Genomic DNA, 23,565 nt, shown 5'->3' with positions numbered 1-23,565 from the left:
CAAGAGGACTTGTTTCTGAGCTCTTATTTATTTTTGTAAGAGGACAGATTATTCATTTTCTGCATTATTGAAGCAAGATTTTTTATTTTCATTAAAGCAAGGGACTGGTTATTCATTTTCACAACTATATTTATGATATTCAAAAAAATACAAATTTTCAAATAAAACATGTATAGTCAAGTCAATATGATTTTTTTTAATCAGAATTAGTCATCATTCTCTGCAGAAATGAATCATTTATATTCCCAACTGCATATACATGTATTGCATACAAAAATAGTATTAAAGTTTGGTTGTAATTAGCCTCTTTTGAAAGTAATGGCAAACATATTTCGCCGAGAGGAGCGAGGAAAAAAATTGAAGGGTTTTGGAGCCACTGATGGCCCAAAAGCTATAAAACAAATGATGCAAAATCATGTTTTCTGTGCGTTCCAAAGACCCTTTCATAATCTGAAAATGCAAATTTTGTTTTAATAATTATTTGACAATATTTTGTTCTCTAAGCAAAATGTATAAATTCAGTGTAAAACTTAAAGTTTCTAGGGACAACATCAAAAGACCAATGTGCATGATAAAGCAAAACAGGAAGGTCTGTTGCTGCTGTTGTTGTTTTTAACTCATGACCAAGTTCCTAACAAAATTACTAGATTACAAAAGGAATACAAAACTAACAGAATACAGAGGGGAAATCCATGAACAAAAGACAAATAAATAAGAAAAATTGATCCCGAAAAAAAATAGGGATTTGCCTCAATGTAGTTACGGCCCTGTTAAAATAACAGTGAGGTAAGGTTTCCTGAGACAATATACCTCAAGTTAAATGAAACCAATTTCTAGATATCTTCATTTGTGAAATGTAGTAACTTTGTTTGAGTCACGGGTGAGATCGCGTCTGTATAATTGTTACCGCTGTCAGGCAATGAGAAGTTCTGTTTCTTAATAAGGTACAAATCAACATGTTACAAATCAAGAAGTTTGACAAGACTAGAAGTTTTACAAGTCTAGAATGAAAAAGTTTAACAATAATCAACCTGAGGACGCTGTGGAGTCATGTCAACTCGTACCTTCACAAACTGGTACCCAATAGTTACACATGCGTATTTCTACCAACTCGCACACAATATTTTTTGATTTGTATCCATTAGTTTGTTAAATTCTTTTCTTGAATATAAAAATACACATAACTTTAAGTGCAACTGCATTTATTGGTAATCTGCTGCAATTGGTTTTCAAATAAGAATCGTCTAAAGTTTACAAGTTCAAGTGTCTTAAACAATCAGCTCTATATACCGGACACTGTATAAGACGAATCTAGAGTAAACAGAACGTACTAGCTCGTCGTCAACACATTTTGACACGACCCTAAAAGGTACATGCTTCACCAACTTAATTCTTGAAGATAGCAGGTGGTGCAAATGTACTGTCTAAACAAAAATCGACCAGTAATAGAACGGTAAATAACAAATAAAAATTGAATATTGATAGATTTGGCTTAATTTCTTATATAATTGTGGGCTGACAAAAAAAATGCTGTCTCCGGTTTTTATTGACATGTTTTTTGGACATCATATATAAATATTTGATGAAACAGTGTTAACTAACATATATATTTTAAACCTACTGGACGATTGTATTTATTTTAATATATTTAATTCTTTTTTTTGACTTTATCGCTTCATAAATTTATGGGTTGTCAATTTCCCTATCGAAGATCTATGGTTTTCTCCTGCCACTCCGTCTTCCTCCACTAAAAAAACTACCCGACACGAAATAGCCAAACAGCGGCGCTTAGAAGTGGCATTAAAACACTAACAACCAATCAATCGATGTTAACGATACAAAAGGCTTTTATACAAAAACTAAATAGAAAAATCGCCGTGAACACGTGTTTAACACAAAGATCAGTGGAAAAAGATTCATAGGATGTTTTCTCTTATCTTTTTGAAGTACAAGCATTAAACATACATGTAGTCCAAACGTTTTAAACAGTTATTTATATATTATAACAAATACGAGCCATGGTTTAAATTTTGAAAAAAAATATATATATATTTTGCCCTGTTTTTCACCCAATCTTAGTTTTTAGAAAGTCAATTAGGAAAACTCAATGGAATGTGGTGTTCAAAGTGCAGTACTGATTCTAGAATCTGGATTTTCATACACTCGTCTATATTTATTTTTTCTTATAACAACCCGATTCTCATCTATTTTCGTATGTTCGTGCCTTGTGTCCACTAATTAGGTGTCCCAGGAACCTCCCACTCCTTCCGCCAAATTGACTCATGATCACTAATTAGAATATAAGTTTTAATCAGAAATATCTCAGTAAATCATTCGCCTATAGAAGAAAGTGATTATACGAAATTGTTTGACCGATAATTTGTTTTGTATACATGTCCCCTAATTATAAACCAGTACAATGGGTAACTTTCTATAATTCTAATTTCAAAATCAATTGCATCAGATTACAAATCGATGCAGTTGCATTTGATTGGTTTTTGTTTTATATTATAGAAAAGAATATAACAACTTTTAAATCAATGGATATAAACTGTAATAAATTGGATGCGAGTTGGTAGAAATAAGAGTTGTTAAATATTGAGCACGAGTTTGCGAAGGTACGAGTTGACATGGCTCCACAGCGACCTCGTGTGTAATATTGTGAAACTATTTCATTCTAGTCTTGTAAACTCCTAGACTAGTCACACTTCTTAATTTGTAACATGTTGCTTTGGAACTTGTATTTTTTTTTCTTTAAAAACGGAACTTCTCTAGGCTGGCAGCGGTAACAATTATACAGAGGCGATCTCATCAAACGTGACTCATACAAAGTTCACAAATTAAAAAGTTTAAAAATTCATGTAACGAATGACGAAAATACCTGAACAAATTAAATTGTGTTTACACATTAAGAATTTACATTTCGCAAATTAAGAAATGTAGAAATTCATGTAATGGATTGAAAAAATACATGTTACAAATTAAGAAATGACATTTTACAAATTAACCTTCCATAATAATTGTTCCCATCTTATCTAATTCATTTGTATTCTTGATCAATCAATATTGAGTATAGGCACACAGTGTAATACTTATAGATAAATGATCAGTTAAGTTTTCAAGCGTTAACATGGTTAACTGGTCAATTCAGTTATTATTTTAGTATTTTCAATAAAAAAAATTAGACATACGGTGTTTATGTTTCAATATCATTTAACTTCTAAAACAATACCTGGTTGTCCTGGACTGTATACCTCATCCGCTACTGCGAGCTAAAAAAAAGAACGATGAACCGAACTTATTTTCTATCAGGAAACTGCAAACACCCAATAATGTTTGTTTGAAGTGCATTAAAAAAAATAACAAACACAGATAAAAAAAAAAACAGATTTAAAGACTATCTATTTGAGTGAACTTGGTCACCAGAAATTGATTCCGAATACGGTACATAAAATTGTAAATAGTCGTTCAGAACCGATCACAATGACTTTTTCGTAGTTTGGATAGCTATTTGTACTTATTACAAGCTCATATTGGTCATCTGTTTTAAACAAAAAAGCTAGATTTACCCCAATTTTTTCCTTATTACAAAATATATTTCAATATCTGTCAATGTGGAAATGTTGCTATTTATTAGGTCAATTGTGATTAATATTAAATACATGCATTTATTTCGATTTTTTAAAATACGTAGTTTCAAATTAAAAACAAAACAGATCAAGCGACATATAGAATAACTAGAGGCTCTAAAGAGCCTGTGTCGCTCACCTTGGTCTATGTGAATATTAAACAAAGGACGCAGATGGATTCATCACAAAATTGTGTTTTGATGATGGTGAAGTATTTGTACATCTTACTTTACTGAACATTCTAGCTGCTTACAATTATCTCTATCTATAATGAACTTGGCCTAGTAGTTTCTGTGGAAAATTGTTAAAAATTGACTGCAAAGGAAAATTACTCCTCAGGGGGTCAATTGACCATTTCATTCACGTTGACCTGTTTGTAAATCTTACTTTGCTAAACATAATTGCTGTTTACAGTTTATTATAATATTCAAAATAATATAATAATAATATTCTGATTAATCTGAAAATATCAGGGCAGATAGTTCTTGACCTTTTTGTAATTTATATTTCTTTTCATTGGGGAGAATTGCAAATTTTTTTATATTATTCATTCAGTTTTGGGTTTTTTTGATTTGATATAAAGAAAAACACTCAATTATGCATACTTCACTTAAAAATCAACCATCTTACATCGAAAAAGATAACTTTTCTGCAAAAAAGGGTCCATAATCTGTTTTGCCTAGCTCCGCTCAGCAACTTCTGCATGCACCTCATCATAAGTCATCAGGGGTCTGTTGTTCAACTTGTGATTAAACTAATCATATGATTAATTCTAATCAGTCGTTAAAAGTTAATCGGATGATTAGTAAATGCAATGATTAAATTTCGTTGTTCAACTTATTTTAATCATTGTATTTACTAATCATGCGATTAATTTTTAATCATATGATTAAGTTTGGGTAGTTAGCAAGTGTTTCCCACAATGCATTGTAAATCAGGGCCTCTTTAACTTCCCTGTTTGCATTAAATCATAACATTCTTCTTTTAAACAGTTTTTGGGTACCAATAATTATTGAATCTCTTATAACATGTTCATATTTTTTATGGAATCATATTCGTATTTTAGTTTTGTTTCCAGTTTATAATGAAATGTTCTTAAATGAAACAATAGTTTCAGTGAAAAGTCAAGTAATGCCCTGAGAATCTTCAGCATTGCCAATTTGTTTGGTCCCTGTTTACCATGAAATGGTGATGGGTACATTTTGTAATAATCAAAATTTGCATTTCACTTGAAATATATTTATCATGCAACATTTGGTTGTTCTGTAAACTCAGAAAGATCCAGAAATAATGTCAGTGATCTGAATTGTCTTCGGTCCTCATCCGGTTCAATGGCCGTGATTTTCATAATTTTACCCCCGTTTTCCACATATCCAGATCATATTAATTTCTTTAAAAATCCTGTCAGTTATGTTGTTGATTTAGTACAACCTTCTTCATATGCTAAATGACGAAATAACACCCCCATTGACGGGTTGATGAAGAGTGCTTTCTTTCACGTCCGCATTTCATCAAGTATGGCAAGCCAAGTTAACATGTGTAAGCTTTCTCAAAACTTACCCTGGCTATCTTGCAAGTTTACAGTGGTTAATCTGCGGATGTGGTAATCGGCTAGAATCAGCGTGCTTTGGCTTCTGCTTCTAGGTTTTCGACTGCCGGCAGATCCGAAACGAGGCTCTCTCGTCTTCCGGATCTGCCTCCAATGTGGAGCACCACCAATGACCCTGAGGTACTACACTCCCCCCAACTTTGTACAAAAGGAGTAACCCCCGGGTAAAAACAAAAGATCATGCTAGGGAAATCAGTAGGGAATATACCAAAAACAGGATCAGAAACACAGTAAACCCGCCCCCACCCATGCCCTATGGAGACTGAACTACAGTTGGTCACCCCCCCCCATTCCCCTCACCCTCGGGATCCCCATGACACACACCCCAGGATTACGCATATATACATCCTCCCCTTTTGGCCAACGAGCCCTCAAATTCATTACTAAGAGCCAACTGGCTATAACTATGGTTAATTTAGGAGCCAACGGGCTGTAAATTCATTTACTGGAAGCCAACTGGCTATAACTAATTTATCTAACAATTGTAACTGGCCAACGGGCCTTTCTGTTGCTATTTACATGTTGGGAGTTGCCCACCTACGGGTTAACTCCGTACAGACGGCTACCATTGAGGTGGGCCACCCGTACAATTTCCCTCGGTGATTCTGCCCTCACTGTCCCCACCACCTTTGCCACCTCATAAAGGTAATGAGGGTGGCCATGCCGTGCATTTAGTGGGGGGAAGTAAGGGGCATCACTCTCCAAGAGAATCCTGTATGGGGGCACCGACCTCAAGGCCTCCTTCTGCTCAGAGTTAAAGGACCTGACACCCATACCAAACCCAAAATAAGCGTTGCGGTATGAGTCTTGCCACTCCCGCACCTGAGCAATCCCCCCCTGGAAACAGTGGAGATGAATTAACTGCAGCGGATTAACTACCACACTCTTCAGAACCTCTAAGACCTCGCGATGGGCTCGGGCGTGAACCCTATCCAGTCTGCCACCCCGAATGTGCAAGACCACAGGTTGGTCAAAGCGGCAGGACTGGAGTGCCCATCGCAAGGTCGATATCTGCCGGGCGTGTAGTTTCTCCTCCACAGTGTAATCCACTCCCACCTCTCCAAGGGCGGACACACTTGGGTGCGACACCAGTTGGTGGAACCGGTGCTGAACGGCGTCCTCAAACTGTCCAGCACTCTTTGGGTGGATTCCCACTGCTCCAACCCACCCTGGCTCCAGCCTCAAAGGCACACTGGGCCAAGTCTTCGGGTCGCAGAAAACTGCAACCCCTCCAGCCAGCTTGACTGGATCCACAGGGACAGGGTCCAACCGCACCCTTAGGAAATCACCCAGAGATGTCCGAGGAGGCAGCCCCATCTTGGTCAGGGACCTATCCAGATGCATATGGCTGTCAAATGCCTCCGGAAGATCCCTGCACAATTGAGACTCCACTCCCCTACTCCCTGAGGGATTCCCCGGGTACTTTGATCCCTGTGCCCCCACAGATGAGGATGAGCCTCTTGACCCTAGACATGGAAGTGACCTGCTGGGACCAGGACGTGGAAGAGACATGAGGGAGGGTACAGGCCGGGTGGGGAGGGACATGAGGGAGGGAATGGACCTGGGAGAGGGCCCCGTGGAACTGAACGCCCCAACCTGCCCCATGGGCCTGGGAGTCCCCTGTGTGCAAACCGGAGCCCCCAGCCTGCTAAAAACTCCTGCCTTGGCTGGTGGACTCCCCTGCTCACTAGAGGAGCTCGCCTGGGACGGCTCACTGGAGCTTAGGTTAACCTTCCCCAGAAAGGCCTGACGCTGATGTTCCTGTAGTAAAGCCATCAACTCCACCTGCGCCCTCCAATGCATAAGGACTGCAGGTGAGTTTATTGGCGACAGTGTAAAGGTTCGCGGAACCTCCCACCGCGCCAATTGGCACACTGCTGCCATGGCTCCCCACTCAGCGGTCAAGTCCTCTGGAGTCAGCCCCACAGTCTCCAGTTGGCTTATCACCCAATGGATGGGGTCCCCAACAGCATCCCCCCCCAGGGCCCTGAAGAGTGTGCTCAGCGATGTGAGACGCACCCGGGCTAACCCTGGTTCGGAGACTACCAGGTCACGGAACACCTCGGCCACGTGCTCCGCGAGAATGTGCCCTTCCAGGCCTGGTCCCCGGGTTTCACAGCCAGAAACTGGACAAGACAGTCCAGTACCAACTGCTTCACCCTGAACTCCATAGTGAGGTGTTGCCACCTCACCGGAAGCTGGGGAGCCAGACTGGCCCCGACACAACTCCTGACCCTGAGCCACCCCCTGAGGTGAGGTTGTCAGGAGAGGTGAGGTTGCTGCCGTGGCCTTCTTCTTGGCAGCTCTGCTCTTCTTGTTGCTCCTCGACTTCCTCTTCTTCTTGGTCTTCTTTACCTCCCCCTTCCCCTCAACCCCTTCAGACCCCCCTTCGGACCCCCCACATACCTCTAAGGCAGCCCCTGGGCTCCCCTGGACCTCAGGGTCCAGCTGCCTCAGCTCCTCCTCCGACACACACACTACCAGTTCCTCCGTCACCTCTGTGACGGAGGCCTGCTCTGGAGAAGGTGGCTGGCTTCCATCCCCTGTTTTGTCAATACTGTTTGTGTTGTTATTCATCTGAAATAGATTTACCTTAGAGTGCAGGGAGATCCTGGACACGTGCACCTCTGTGGAGACCGAACATCCAGGACACTGATAGGCGTCCATTCTGTCCGCCTCCTCAGGAGTGATGTCCACGCATCGTCCATGGAACCATTCCCTGCACTCGTCACATCTAATCATGAGACCCCCATCATCTGGTCCCCGGCATGAGCAATAAATGTTTTTTCCCCTTTTTCCCTTGGGTTCCAACTCCTCTATTTCCTTCAAATTTCTACTTAAAACTTGGGCTTGTAGTTTTGTACACCAATTTGGGACCTCCCTATCTTTACACAACTTAATCTGGTCATGATGGGCCACCACCATTGCTGTTTTCATTTTGACCCTGTAAAGATATGGAGTGAGACTTTCCACCACCACCCCAGGGCCCTTCCAAGATGGTGTCAGTTTCCGACATTTTCCCTTGATGGTGGCCGTGTCCAATTGGTACACTAGATCCCCCACCTTAAACCTTTTGACTACCACCTTGAGATCGTAATCCCTTTTGAGGCGTTCTTGTGCCGTTTTTAGATTGGCCCTGGCCAGCTCGTGTGCCCCTTGGATGGCCTCCTCTAAGTCTGAAACATATTTTTCTCTATCCTGAATTTCCTCCCCCTGTGGCCCCCTGAACATCAACTCAGCAGGTTGATTGACTTCTCTGCCCAACATGAGATGATTAGGAGTAAACCCGGTGCTTCTACTGACTGAAGCACGGAACGCACCAGCTAATTGCGGAAGGAATAGATCCCAGGACTTTTGATTTTTTCCCACAAAGCACCGCACTGAAGCCATCAGCGTTCGATTGCAACGCTCTACTTGACCATTGGAGGAGGGGCGGTATGGGGTGGTTCTACTTTTGTGTATTTGAAGCAGGTCACACATGGCTTTAAACAGATGGGATTCAAAGTTCCTCCCCTGATCAGTGAATACCTGAAAGGGGCTCCCGAAACGGGAGAAGAACTCATTCACTGCTGTACGGGCTGTTAGTTCTGCGCCCTGGGCGGGGAGAGGGACACATTCCACCCATTTGGTAAACTGATCGATCATCATGAGGATATGTTCATTTCCTCGTTCTGTTTTTGGGAGGGGCCCCACAAAATCTAGATGTACCCTTTCCATTGGTGCCCCGGCATGATGTTTCACCATAGGGTGACGGTTTGGGCGAGTAGGCTTTTTGTTTTGGCTACACAAAGCACAACTTGCTACATACTGTTCAATCTCTTTCTTCATCCCTCTCCAATAATACCTTGGCTTGATCCTTTGGCAGGTTCGGTCCCCCCCCCCTTGGTGGCCCGCTGCAGGAATATCGTGACACAACTCCATGAGTTCCTTCCTTGATACTTGGGGAATGACCACCCTATCTGCCTCTCCTTTCACCCCCTTCCTGTACAATACACCATCCCCACTAAGGACAAATAATTCCCGATTTAACCAGTAGTACTTGGGGGCGGGACCGCTGAGGAAGATTTCCTCCTCAGAGGGTTCCCCTTTTGTTTTCCTCCATTGAACCACCCATTTTAAGTCTGGGTCCTTACTTTGGTTTTCTTTTAACTCTTCCTGACTGTAGCCCAAGTTAACCCCTAGGTCCCCTCCTACTTCCTGCACCCAGATGTCACCTTCCCCCTCTGACCATATGGCTAATTCGTCCCCCCTCTTTGACACAGACACCCGGGATATTTGCACCACTGGTTCTCGTGCGTCTTTGGGTTGTGTACTACCATAGGGTCTCTTTGCCAAGCGTATGGTGTCATCAACATTTTCTGTGAACAGTCCCCAATTTTGTTGAGCTCGGGCACAGTAGGTACATCCCCCACAGGGCAAATTTGCTAGAACCCTGTCTACTTGAAACTCGGGACACGGTCCATATTGAGGCAATCGAGACAAAGCGTCTGCATTAGGATGTTTAGCCCCTGGCCGGTGTTTGATTTCCATATCAAACTGACTGATTTCTTCCAGCCACCGGGCTAATTGTCCCTGGGGTTCCTTGAAATTCGTTAACCAAGTGAGGGTACTATGATCTGTTCGAACCGTAAACCTCCGCCCAAGCAAGTAATGTCTGAATAGCCTGGTGAACCTGACAATGGCTAACAGCTCCTTTCGGGTAGTACAATATTTCTGCTGTTCTGGGGTAAGGGTAAAGCTAGCATAGGATGTGGCCCGTTCCTGTCCCCCCTGGACCTGCAATAATTCTGCCCCAATAGCCTTGTCGGAAGCATCCGTGTCTAAGATAAAGGGATCAGTGGCATTGGGTAATGACAGAACAGGGGCTGACACCATGGCCTCCCTGAGTCTATCGAAAGACTGTTGTTGCTCGTTTCCCCAGAAATAGGGGCGTTTTCCGGTTAAGGCTTGAAGGGGTAAGGCTATATTAGTATAGTCTTTTATAAAGGCCCTGTGATAGTTTGCAAATCCCAAAAACCGTTCTACTTCCTTTGAGTTCCGGGGTTTTGGCCAGTTTTTTACTTCTTTTACATATCCCGGCCCAATTTCCATCCCTTCGGGACCTACCACCCTCCCTAAAAATTCTACCTTTTTCCTAAATAAATCACACTTCCTGGGTTTTAGTTTGAGCCCGTACGTCCTAAACCTTTCAAATACCACCCTCAGGTTTGCCAAGTGGTCCCCAAAATCCCTTCCCAAGACTAATATGTCATCCAAAAAAGCCAACACTACCCGCCATGTTAACCCCCGGAGTACAAGGCTTATGACCCGGGCGTATGTGGCTGGGGCATTGCATAGCCCGAAAGCCATGCGTGCAAACTCAAACAGCCCATATTTGGTGATAAAAGCCGTTTTTGGCCGGTCCTCCTCTTTTATTTTGACTTGCCAATACGCCGAATTGGCATCCAACTTGGAGTACCACACATTTCCTGCTAGGGTGTCTAGGCACTCTTCTACTAAGGGGAGTGCAAAGATTTGGCGGGAACAGGCCCCATTGACCCTCCTATAGTCCACGCACAACCTAACGCTACCATCCCTTTTCCGTATGAGGACTGGGGCAGAAGCCCACTCCGATACGGATGGCTGAATTACCCCAGATTGTAACATTTTTTCCAAATGAGCCTCCTCTTCTTGGGCAAAACCTAAGGGGGTGCGCCGCATTCGCTGTTTAATGGGGGGGGGGTGATTCCCGGTGTCAATGCCATGTTCCAAGGCCGAGAAATGGCCCAGGTCTAAGTCACTGCTGGCAAAGACATCCTGAAATTCCTGTAACAGGGAACACAAGGTCTCCTCCTCCCCCTTAGACAAATCCTCACAGGACCTAGTGAACATCTCTTGTAAGTGTTGGGGCAACAATTTTTCCTTAACATCTCCAGCAACCCCCATCTTGCACACTTTAGGGCCCGGGGGTTCCCCCATGTCGACTTCCTGAGCTTGGGCTAGTATCTCCCCTTTTGAGATCACCAGGGGACTATCGGTGAGGTTTATCAGACACAACACCGGATCTTGACCTACATCATGTAAGGTTCTGGGTATGAGCAAACAGCCCTCAGCCTTTGCCTCAATGATGTATTCTCGACCCATGGGTTTGGCCAACACTCCCATGACTCTTTGAACTGAATTGGCTGGGACTGTGTGATTCTTTCCCGCCCGTACCTCAGTTGTTTGGGGCAATGAACTGGCCTGACCCCATGACATTTGGATGACCTCCCCGTGAATGGACAATTGATTCCTATGCAAGTCAAGCGATATGCCCTGCTTCCTTAAGAAGTCTATTCCCAAAAGCATCTGATCTCCAATTGGTGCTACATATATATCCCATGTGAATTCTTGGTTCCCCAACTTAATATAAAAAGGCCCAGCAACAAACCCATTCATTTGTAGGCCCTTTCCTGTAGTGTTCATCACCACTTCCTTAAGAATAGGAGGTGGCTCCTTTAAACTTTTGTACGTTTCCTCGGATATTAGGGTAACCTGAGCTGCTGTGTCTACAACAGCGGCGACCCTGTGACCCTGGACTACCACAGGCACCCGATACATAGTACCCCCCGTTAACTGACTTATGGTTATCATTTCTTTTTCCCCCTCTGTCACCAAGTCCCCCTCCCCATCACTGTTTGAGCTATCACACAGTGTTTGTTCCCCTTCCTCCCCCGACTCTTCGTCTTGTGACCCCGATTCAGACATGTCCGGGACTATGAGATTGATGGGTTCCCTCTTAGGCCCCTCTATTAGTTTTGCTGTTTGAGCTATGTCTTTCTCCTTGGTGGACGTGGGGTCTGGTGGGACAGGAGGTAGTGATTTAATGACCCCTAGTTCCTCGGGATGGGACGGTTCCTCTAGGCATTCCTGCACAAGTGGGGAGATTATTTCCTCCGGTATCATTTCTATTTGACTGATAGTACCCTCCTTAGTTAAGTAAGGTGGGTTATGGCTTATCACGAGGTCCTTTATACTCCGTGGTTTAGGGGCCAGACTCAGACCTCTTGAGTCGATCCGTTGGAGTTTAACGGACCCTTGTTGTCCTGGAAGGTTACCTTTTTTCCCCCAGGTCGAGGAGAATTAGACCTTTGAAACTTTGGGCATTCCCTTTTAAAATGGCCTGCCTCCCCGCAATGGAAACAACCACCGGCACGAGGAGAGGGGCTTCTGGATGGGGGCCTAGCATTATTGCGGACAGCAAAAGATAGCTTCTGTATTTCAGACATGATATTGCCCAGAGTCCCACTTACCTCCCCCTTGAAGGCATGAATTGGTCCTTCAAATCCTGGACATCTTTAGGAGAATGTTCTTTGGGGATAATTTTGGAAGGAGCATTATTGGAGACTGGTCCTGATGTGGAACAGACAGTATAGTGATCCCCACCCCTGCCTCTGATCTCGGGAGTTACACTTTTTACTTCTTTTCGGGCACTACGGCCATATATGGCTTGGTGGTTATGTTGGTGCCAACGAATTTTATCCACTGCCTCCTCAATACTCTTTGGTTTGGCATTGGAGGCCAACATTCCCCCCTCCTTATCTGAGGCCCCCTGACACAATCTCATGATGGCTTGCTGGTACATGTGATCTTCAGGAAGGTGACGGAAGGCTTTTGTGGCGAGTGATTGGACCCTGTCGGCCCAGTCTTCTAAGGTTTCATCCCCACCCTGCCTGGCAATGTTAAATTGGACTTGGGCTGTTTCTGGCAACTCATTGAACCCAAATCGTTTGGCCAACTTACTCACCAAGTCTTCATAAGACAAGTCATGCCTTCTTTCCACGAGCAAGGCATAAAACTCACTGGGTTTCCCATCAAGGGACCAGCACAATTGATCCTTGCACTCCCCTGAAGACCACCCACTAACCTGGCATAATCGGGAAAATTTGGCATAGAAAGCCTGCCAATTAGTTTTCCCATCATACTTTAAGCTCTTTTGTAGTATGGGAGGTCTAACCCCCATAGACCCCCTCTGTCTTTGGTTATCTTACCCTCCCATGTTCCCCTGGTGGTCATATGCATCCCGACGAGAGCTTCTCTGGTCCCCATATCCCCGTCTGGGTTCCCCTGACCCTGTGGGGTACCCCATGCTACTGGCGTGCCTTGATGCCGGAGCCTCGCTCTCCGGCTGGGCATCTCTGAGCCTTGGACCCTCATTATCAATATACTGGTTTTGAAAACCCCCTCTTCCCCTTCCTGTATCTCCGGCATTGTTATATCTAGACCGAGGTGTTTCCCCTTCATACTTGTAATCTCTTGGACCCCCATAAGCACCCATGTGCCTGTCCCATCGGTCCTGGTGGGTCCCCATGTCTTCCCTGAAACCCCGGTTAAGTTCCCCACCATCTTGGAAATTGATGTGTTGGGATGGGGATGTGGACACGGACTCCCTGGCTCTGGGTGTTTCTACTGATTGACTGGAATACTCCGTTTGCCCCCTACCCCTGGCCTGTATGAGGCTATCAATCCTTTGCACCTTCTCCTGATGCCCTATCTCCTCTTTGCAAAATTTATTAGACCCCCTGTTGGGTGGCAGGGAGGTACTAAAATCCATAGATTCTAGAGCTGCCTCAGTTATTCTCATATAAGGAACCTCCCGTAGGTCCTCCAACTCCAGAATTCCTTTATCCTCCCTCAATTCCCAAATTTTTGCGGCAACTTTAGCCCCTACCCCTGGAATTGATAACAATTCCTCAAAAGTGGCAGAGTTTATGTGGACTCTAGCCATGGTTACACTTGAATGGGAACACAATAAATAAACAATAAACAATTTAGGTTTAGTTTAGGGATTTGGCAGGGGTATCCACTGGAAAGGGGTATTTATAATATTTGACTGTTTTGTATGGTTTTAATATAACAACTTTTTGTAACTGGGGATCAAGCTTATAAGTTGACCCCAGAGGAGTGTATATACAATGGCAGGTGTATGTGCAATGTGTTTTTGTTGCTTTAATTTGACACTTACAATTTCTTCTTTCTGTTTACAACCGGAAGATTTGCAAATTATGGTTGCAAATGGAAGTTGAGCTGCGTAGGTCAATTGAGTGCAATACGCGGCGGAACTGGATTGGGGTTTACAAAATTCCCTACAAGGGTTTTGCAGAACGAGTAAGGGGTTCACACTTGTTCCTACAAGGGCTCCGCAAACGGCCAAGTATGAAAAAATCCCTCAAAAATAACAAACGGTGACTGAAACTTAGCCACACAAGGTTCCCTTCCCGGTGCTTTAACTTTTCCCTCCCGATAAAACTAACCTAGCAAAGCTATGGTTAGCGAAAACTGAAAATAGGTGACCTGTCAGGGATCCCTAAAAACAAAATGGAGGTGCTGTTTTGGCCCCTTGAAATTTGCAATTTCGATGTAGAATTCAACTCCCCGAGTGAATTTGTTCGAAAACGAATGCTCGCAGCGCCAATGTAAGCTTTCTCAAAACTTACCCTGGCTATCTTGCAAGTTTACAGTGGTTAATCTGCGGATGTGGTTATCGGCTAGAATCAGCGTGCTTTGGCTTCTGCTTCTAGGTTTTCGACTGCCGGCAGATCCGAAACGAGACTCTCTCGTCTTCCGGATCTGCCTCCAATGTGGAGCACCACCAATGACCCTGAGGTACTACACATGTAAGATACTTTTTACGGATGGTGTAGATCGCACTTTATTTAACAGAACTGAGATCGATTGTAATTCCTACGGCACAAGGAGTTACAGAGGGAAAATTATAAAATATGCAATTGTGTAAGTGTAATGGCATAATGCACAGTCCGTCAAACTTTTTCGTGACATTATTTGACAATACGCTGTCACAAAAAAATCCCGATAGAAATAATAATAAAGATCAATGAAAGCAATCCGACAGAAGGATATATTTTGGGTATATCCGATAATCATGTGGGATAGGGTGCATACTAGTAAATATAAAGACAAGAAGATATACATATATGTAGTATGAATGTCAGCGAGACAACTCCCTTTCGGAGACAAAATGGTGCAGAAGTTAACGAATTATAGGTCACCGTACGTCATCCAACAACGAGAAAAACTCATAACGTTGAATAAGCTATAAATTTTAAAGGCCTAGATATGACAAATCGCGGTAAAACAATTACAGGCACATGCAAATAGCCGATTGTATACAAGTAGCAGATGCTTATTTGGTCCCTTTTGTGTGGTCTCTTTTACAATTGGATGATATTGTACAACTAACCAACAAAGATGGCTGCCTACTATAAATAAAATAACTATGGATTATGTTTATGTTTCTTTTTTTTTGGCAAAAATTACTGTGACAGCTTCTTGTTTGAAATACATTCTTTTAATTGATGTTTGATACATGTATGCATGAAGTGTTTGCAAGTAGACGTTCAGTTAATTCTTATCTACCCTAAAATAACAATATATTCGTTAAAACCTGTCAGAAGTTATAAACACCTCTCCAATATATTTATTAAACGCGTTTCAGCAGAAAAATACGCAAATAATTAATATCAAACACATGAGATCACACAATAATATTTCATAGTTTGCTTGTCTTAGACTGATCATCAAGTTGATAAAATTGAGAATGGAAATGGGGAATATGTCAAAGAATCATCAACCGGACCAAAGAACATAAAACAGCCGAAGGCCACCAACACCGTTTCTTCAACGCAGCGAGAAAATCCAGCACCCAGAGGCGGGGTTCAGCTGACCCCTAAATAAAATTGTGTACTAGTCCAGTGAAAATGGACGTCACACTTAACTCCAAAACATATTATAAATGATCTAAAGATTAATCTAGACAAAGTGTTGCTCCCCCCCCCCCACACACACACTCCATTCTGAGGTAACTGTATTATAACAAAGTAAATATGAGACTTTATTTGAGATATTGTTGTGCCCCCGCAGATGTACATTTAATTCTAAATCAAAACACCTTAAAAATTGTATAAGAAAAAACATAAATCGTAATTTCCTGTCGATATGCACGTCTACATAGTATGTCCTTATAAATTAAAAGGTTTAATGAAATTCTGTTGTTGGTGACAAACTGTTGCAGTAGTACATTGAGGCAAATAAGTTCAAAGGGGCGTAACTCCTAGAAAATAACCTGAATCATAGTTTCACATCTATGCATAGTATGTTCTTATTGTCTACTATTCCACATGCACATCTTCAGTATATTTGTTTAAATAGTCATAAAACTGAAGACTTCCTATCATTCAAACTGTGGGAGGAGTTATCCATCCGGAAATGATATGCATTTTTTATTTAAGCATATACTCCAATAATGACAAGTTCAACTATCTCCCAAAAGAGCAAATATTAATAAAAATCAAAGCCCTGACCACATGCACACCTAGGATATATGTACAAATAGACAGTTAAGTTAAAACTTCCTAGATTTCAAACTGTATGAGGAGTTATGTGGAATAAGTATATACCATAATGGGGACGGAAAGACGGACGGATGGAAAAATTAACGGACAGGGGAGCCCCAACCCCATATAAAACATTCAATATTAACAAAGGCCAGAGGCTCCTGACTTGAGACAGGCGCATAAATGCGTGGGTTAAATAAGTTTTGAGAAATCTCAACCCTCCACCTTTACCTCTAACCAATGTAGAATAAAGAACAACATAAATTACGCATAGTAAAACTCAGCTAACAGAAGTCTTAGTCCGAAGTCAGATAAGGTAACAAAAAAAACTAAACAAAATGACTGTCACAATGATATGCCAGGGGCACCCTCTCCGTGTTCAAAATATACATGAAGTATAAGTCACTGTACCTTGTCTGCCCTAGGAATTTTAACCACGAGTTTTTTTATCCGCTACATGTCAAGAAATCTTTGCTCAAATAGCCGATGAACCCCTATTGCACCCATTAGAAGATAAACATTTGATTCCATTAAATGAAATTAATTTATGACCTAAATGTACGTGTCGCTAAGAACACGATCATAATATAACAAATGGTGAATATATAAAATTCTCCATGTAATTTTCTCTTTTGGATTTTTGCATGCCCTTTATTGTTAATATTGACGCAATTTATACTTTATCATGTCTTACTCGTACTATTAAACCGGAGAAGCATATACATGATATAGTTGAGTGTTAAATAAATCAAACATAATATTATGTTTTGTAATGATCCATTTGAATGACCAGCACTAGAAACTGAAATTCTCCTCTTTCCGAACGGGGGTGAGTTGCTTCTTTTGAAATATCTCTGACACTCGAAAAATCAAATGAGATACTCCAGATTCTTGATAAGGCAGCAACCATTTGATTTTCTAGGGAGGGCTATGGGTTTTTTTTGAAAAAAAAAGTTTGTTTTCCAGGTTTTGGTGAAAAAATAATTTGTTTTGGACCCTCAGCTGTCACTATATGTAATGCTAAAATTGAAAGAAAAAAAATGTTTTCGGTTTGTCGCTAAAAAAGTAGATTGTTCTTCGCCAAAAGCGAAAAAAAAAGTTTGCACAGAAAATCAAATGGTTGCTGCCTAACAGGTGCGTGCATGTTTATATTACACGTCAGTTGAGAAATATGAGACATATCATTGACTCATTCTTTTTTTTACTAAATCAATAACATAAAACACTTGCAGTAGAACATTTTCATAATAAATAATTGGAGTGGAGGTTCAGGAGGAGGTACCCCTTTTTATTTTACAATCACAGCCTTTGAAAGGAGACATATATAGTTGGAACAACCCTTTTAACTTAGGCACTATTGGACCCCTCCCCCATTTCCCCCAAATGGCTGGATCCGTCCATGATTTGGGTCCTCGTCAAACATAAGTTTTAATAATAAATTGGAAATAAATAATGTTTAAAAACTCTCGTGTAAAGATAAAACCCGTAAGGTCCGAGCTATCTGAAGGACGAATTGACCCGTTAGAATTTACCTGCGTAAACTGGTAGGTCAAGGGCGCTACCAGAGAATGTGCTATTATTTGAACTTTGAAAAATGGGGAAATTAGCAAAGACTTGCTTCCAAAATCACCTATGGCCTGTACATTAATGCTATGGTAACATTTATTATTTATAAAGCTATTTTGCGTAATACTTTATTGAATGATTCCGCACAATAATGTGGCCGTCGTTGCATATCAACACCGTCACTGAGCGGTAAAATACAAACGGAAATCTGCCGAAATGTGCAGTTTTATTCTGTTATCAAATGACCAATTAATGATTGCTTCCGATGCTTCGCCCCATCTTGTCACATCTCTTTCCAATTTATGTGTCAACTCAACTGCTAGCAAATTTATTGTGTTTCTTTCAACTATTAAAGCTCTTTCATTGCTGAAATCACTTTCCAGGAGCTTAATATATCTTAAACATCTCATATTTCGAGGATAAGCTTCTTTTTGCATTGGTACTGCAGCCATCTTGGATGCTTTAATCATATGATTAAAATTTGATACACCTCAAAGAGGTGGATTAAGTTTAACGACAGATTTAGCCTTTTTAACGCAGCGTTAAAATTAACGACAAGTTGAACAACACACTTATCATATGATTAAATTTAATCGAATGATTAACAAATTTTAACGACGCGTAAGCACTAACGACAAGTTGAACAACAGAACCCTGGTTTCAAAAGGGATACATTTAATATTGGCTAACGAAGGGCTGAATTATTAAACAAATGTAGCTTAAAATAATAGTTTTTTGCTATATCACAACACATAAGGCAGATACAACCACACACGCTTACTGAAGATCACACAGGTGATATCAGAACAGATGTAGAAGTTTTAGTTTGTGCCAGTTACATGACAATGTTGATTAGCGTATTTACAATTAATTGGGGTAATATATTTTGCCGATTTTTTCTAGCCCTCGAATCATTTGAATTGGATTTTATGTGAATCATTTTGAAATTGTGTGTATTTCTGAAATGGTAACAATTATGTACATTCTGTTACATATATGTGTTAATAATGCTACTAGATGGATTTCCAAAGTATTTTAAAACTCAAGAGGACTAAGGTTAGGGTAGTCCTTAAAAGCTCTAGTTCTTATTATATCTGCGGAAATCACGGCTTATTACTTTAAATTAAAAAAGATATCAAGGGGTAGTAGTTAAATTAGATAAACAAAATCAAAATTTGAATTTTCAAATTAGCTGATTTTAGGGATTTTATTTTTCAGTCATAGAAGAAAATTTCAAAAAAAGTTGCAATGAACCAAATAACATTTTTGTTAATTTACAAAAAAAAAAAGAGGACGTATATTGGTAAGGAATCTAATCATATATGTCGCAGGTTATAAATCGCAATGACGAAACTAAGTCTTGGGGAATGAATGTATATCAATCAAAGCTGTTCAAAAGACGATGATGAAGTCTGAAAGTTCAATGAAAATTATTTCAAAAATTTATAGATATAAATTGTTTGGAAGACTAAAACAATTGAAACTTCAAATTGTTTACCATCATATAAATCAATATGAAAAGATACAATTGAACCCTGAATTGGTGATAGCAGAGGGATACTAATTTTACAAATCAATGGACACTTAAGTCACTGGTGGTAAGCGGATGGTCGTAACTAAAAGTTACGACCATCCGGAGATGGGAGACAACTCTAGGGATAAGTTTTTCTTTTCCGAATTTCGTGCACTAAAAGGTTCATTTGAACCAAACCGCTTGTCTTGTACATACTATTCGGCAGTCCGGTGATATTAAAACCAAATTTGATGCATTAAAACATTCCAATTTTCGTAAAATAGTCATTCAAAAATTCAAGCATGATGGTCGTCACTAAAAAAACTAAAATATTGAGGATGGTCGTAACGTAAATTTGTGATGGTCGTAACTCTGTTTTGAATAAGACCGAATAAGGCAAATCAAGAGTTTTAAAAGTGTCTTTTATTATATGCATATTATATTCCATTCTCAATTTTATCAGTATTTTATATGATGTATTTCTGAAGATTTGTTTTCATTAAACATGTAAAATAAAGCAATTTCAATGCGTGTAACACCTTTTAATTCATTTTTTTTTAACGTTTTCAAATATTAGTTTTGGGGGAATTTTGATTTAAGTTCGATTTAAAATTCCAAAGTTTTCAAATGTCTTGAACCGAACCAGTCAAGAGTTCTAAATGTGTCTTTTGTTATATGAATATATCATATATCATAATATCATAAGTACGTCTGAGTCAGTGACAACCCTACAACAGATGTATCCATCGGATCGCCATCAATGATGGTGATTCATGGCTGTGTACATAATGTATATACAACTCGTCTAAACATCAACCCAACAATGTTAGATCTGTAAATTTGCTTTCGCAAATTTTTGGTTCTTCCCTCGCCGGGATTCGAACCCATGCTACTGTGATATCGTGACACCAAATCGCCTGCACTGCAGTACATCTTCATGCCTTATATATCATGTACTGTAGTACGCCGCTAGATTAAAACTGACGTGGAAAGGTAATACATGCCCACCGAAAGCTCTTTATTTTGAGAGCCCAAGTGGTCGTGTGGTCTAGCGGGATGGCTGCAGTGCAGGCGATTTGGTGTCACGATATCACAGTAGCATGGGTTCGAATCCCGGCGAGGGAAGAACCTAAAATTTGCGAAAGCAAATTAACAGATCTAACATTATTGGGTTGTTGTTTAGACGAGTCATATATCATATTATATACTGTAAACCAACTTATTTTCGCGAGCGATATATTTTCGCGACTTTCGCGAGTAGAAAAAAAACGCGAATATAAATCGTCGCGAATATGTAAACCTTGGATCTTTTCTTATTAAACTGTATCAAGTAAATCAGAAAATCGCGAAATTAAATAGCCGCGAAGTGGTCAAGAAAGGGTAAAACGCGAAATAAAGTATCCGCGAAAATAAGTTGGTTTACAGTATTTGTGAAGTTGTTTTCACCAAATAATAAAAACTAAATGGAGAGAGGGATACCTGTAAAGAAGAAAATTGGAACGAATCGAACCAATACAAAATGAAATGAACAGTCATATATTCTGAAAATATAATGTATAAAATTAACAGAGGCAAATAGTTGAATTAATGTAAGCGGTTAACAATGTAAATTTCTCAAAAGTGGAGAATTCATTTTAAAAAAAAGAAACACAGCTCTGGTTTTGATAATTCTTAGTTAGAAATAAAAAGCACGAAATGTATCAAATAATTGTTTTAATTACAAAATAAATTAGTTTAAGAAAAGGCATTTTTATCAAATTGGACATCACATGAAAGAACAGTATCCTGATTTCTTTCTCTGGAATTCGCATCGATTGAATACATAAACTTTTTGAGGGTGTAACTTCTAGTTGATTTTTTTTTAAATCTTCAATTTCAGAATGATACATTAAGTCAAAAGAGCATTAATAAGGAGTCAAAATAAGCTTAAAATATTGATAGGTTATGAAGGTCGTTATCGAGACTAGATCATACCCGCGAATTCGCAGGTCCGTACCTGAGTTATTTAGAACATACGCTTTATTTTTAGCCTGGATGCTTAGACGTCATATTGTTGTTTGGTGAAATCAAGCTGATAATCAGGTACACAGTAATGTACAATGACGAAGTCCATGAGTAGCTTGTAGCCATACATACAATGTAAACATATAACTTACACATGATTTTTAACCTGCATACCGGGATTTGTATGTAATAGTTGCCATTTAGTTTGACCTCAGTCCTTGTAAAACTATCCTGGCTACAAGCTTAAGCCTGGCTACAAACTAGTATTTTATTTTACTCTTAAATTCAGTGCATGTAGCAGTGTAAAATATATATCAACAATATTCCTATCCTGTAATCGATAAAAAACGACAACACGTAATGAAATCCTGGGTTGAGTTCAAAATCGTAGCCGCTACATTACCGCTATCAATATATATGTAACAACTAGTCAATAGCTACATGCTCAATCGTCAAAATCTACTTAGCACTACGTAGCAGCTAAGATATTGAACTCAATCCTGACTCAGAAGTGCATTTGTGGATTCTCTTTCCTCATGAACGACCAAAAGACGAATATTTGGAGGCCAATAGTTTTTAAGACCATAACAATTTAAAGTAAAGGAGTAAACAAAGATTCAATGACTCAAAGACATATTAGAACTGCAATAGATGGTTAAAAGATGATTGTTCAGAATTGTACGTTTAATAATTGCATCTGCCGACATGATTGCAGATAAAAAAAAAAAAAAGGTCGTAAATAAAAAAACACTAAAAACAAATATAAGGGAATACACGTGCTTTGATAATTTCATGCCTTAACGTACAGTAAAAAATATATTAATTCTCAACCCTAACATACGTTTTGGCTTATTGCGAGTTGATTAGTTTTCACTGTTGCTCCTAAATGATGAGCGTTTGTAATCCATCAGAAATGTGGCTGTTTAATAATTCGCTAGCTTAATTTCTGCATATCATTTCAAGAGTAACAAATAATATTGTTTGTAGCAAATCATATATTACATATGAGTCTATAACCTTTACAATTAAATACATTAATAAAAGTTTGTCTAAATACTCGAGTTACGGTCATCTTTCAAAGTTACGACCATCTTGTATCGGTTACGACCATCATCCAAAATACTATAGTTGAAGTTACGAACATCACAATGTAAAGTTACGACCATCATGCTTGAATTTTTGAATGACTATTTTACGAAAATTGGAATGTTTTAATGCATCAAATTTGGTTTTAATATCACCGGACTGCCGAATAGTATGTACAAGACAAGCGGTTTGGTTCAAATGAACCTTTTAGTGCACGAAAATCGGAAAAGAAAAACGTTTCCATAGAGTTGTCTCCCATCTCCGGATGGTCGTAACTTTTAGTTACGACCATCCGCTTACCACCAGACGTTTAGACGAGTCATATATCATATTATATACCGTAAACCAACTTATTTTCGCGAGCGATTTATTTTCGCGACTTTTGCGAGTAGAAAAAAAAATGCGAATATAAATCGTCGCGAATATGTAAACCTTGGATCTTTTCTTATTAAACTGTATCAAGTAAATCAGAAAATCGCGAAATTAAATAGCCGCGAAGTGGTCAAGAAAGGGTAAAACGCGAAATAAAGTATCCGCGAAAATAAGTTGGTTTACAGTATTTGTGAAGTTGTTTTCACCAAATAATAAAAACTAAATGGAGAGAGGGATACCTGTAAAGAAGAAAATTGGAACGAATCGAACCAATACAAAATGAAATGAACAGTCATATATTCTGAAAATATAATGTATAAAATTAACAAAGAGGCAAATAGTTGAATTAATGTAAGCGGTTAAATTCATTAACAATGTAAATTTCTCAAAAGTGGAGAATTCATTTTAAAAAAA

General features: G+C 40.0%; 1 protein-coding gene across 3 annotated transcripts in view; it reads right to left on the bottom strand.

Annotated features, from left to right (window-relative positions):
* LOC143070619 (uncharacterized) overlaps positions 1-23,565 on the bottom strand; it is a 157,606-nt gene that overhangs the window by 13,109 nt on the left and 120,932 nt on the right. For 2 of the 3 annotated variants that reach the window (XR_012976605.1, XR_012976607.1), the window contains exon 5: positions 3,233-3,272. The exons of the other annotated variant lie outside the window; for it this stretch is intronic. The gene's annotated coding sequence lies outside the window, so the exon portion shown is untranslated. The remainder of the gene's footprint in view (positions 1-3,232; positions 3,273-23,565) is intronic. 3 annotated transcript variants of the gene reach the window in all.

The sequence above is a fragment of the Mytilus galloprovincialis genome, chromosome 1 (assembly GCF_965363235.1).
Source record: "Mytilus galloprovincialis chromosome 1, xbMytGall1.hap1.1, whole genome shotgun sequence".
In the NCBI taxonomy this organism is placed as follows: Eukaryota; Metazoa; Mollusca; class Bivalvia; order Mytilida; family Mytilidae; genus Mytilus; species Mytilus galloprovincialis.
This window is presented reverse-complemented; position numbering and strand designations above follow the sequence as displayed.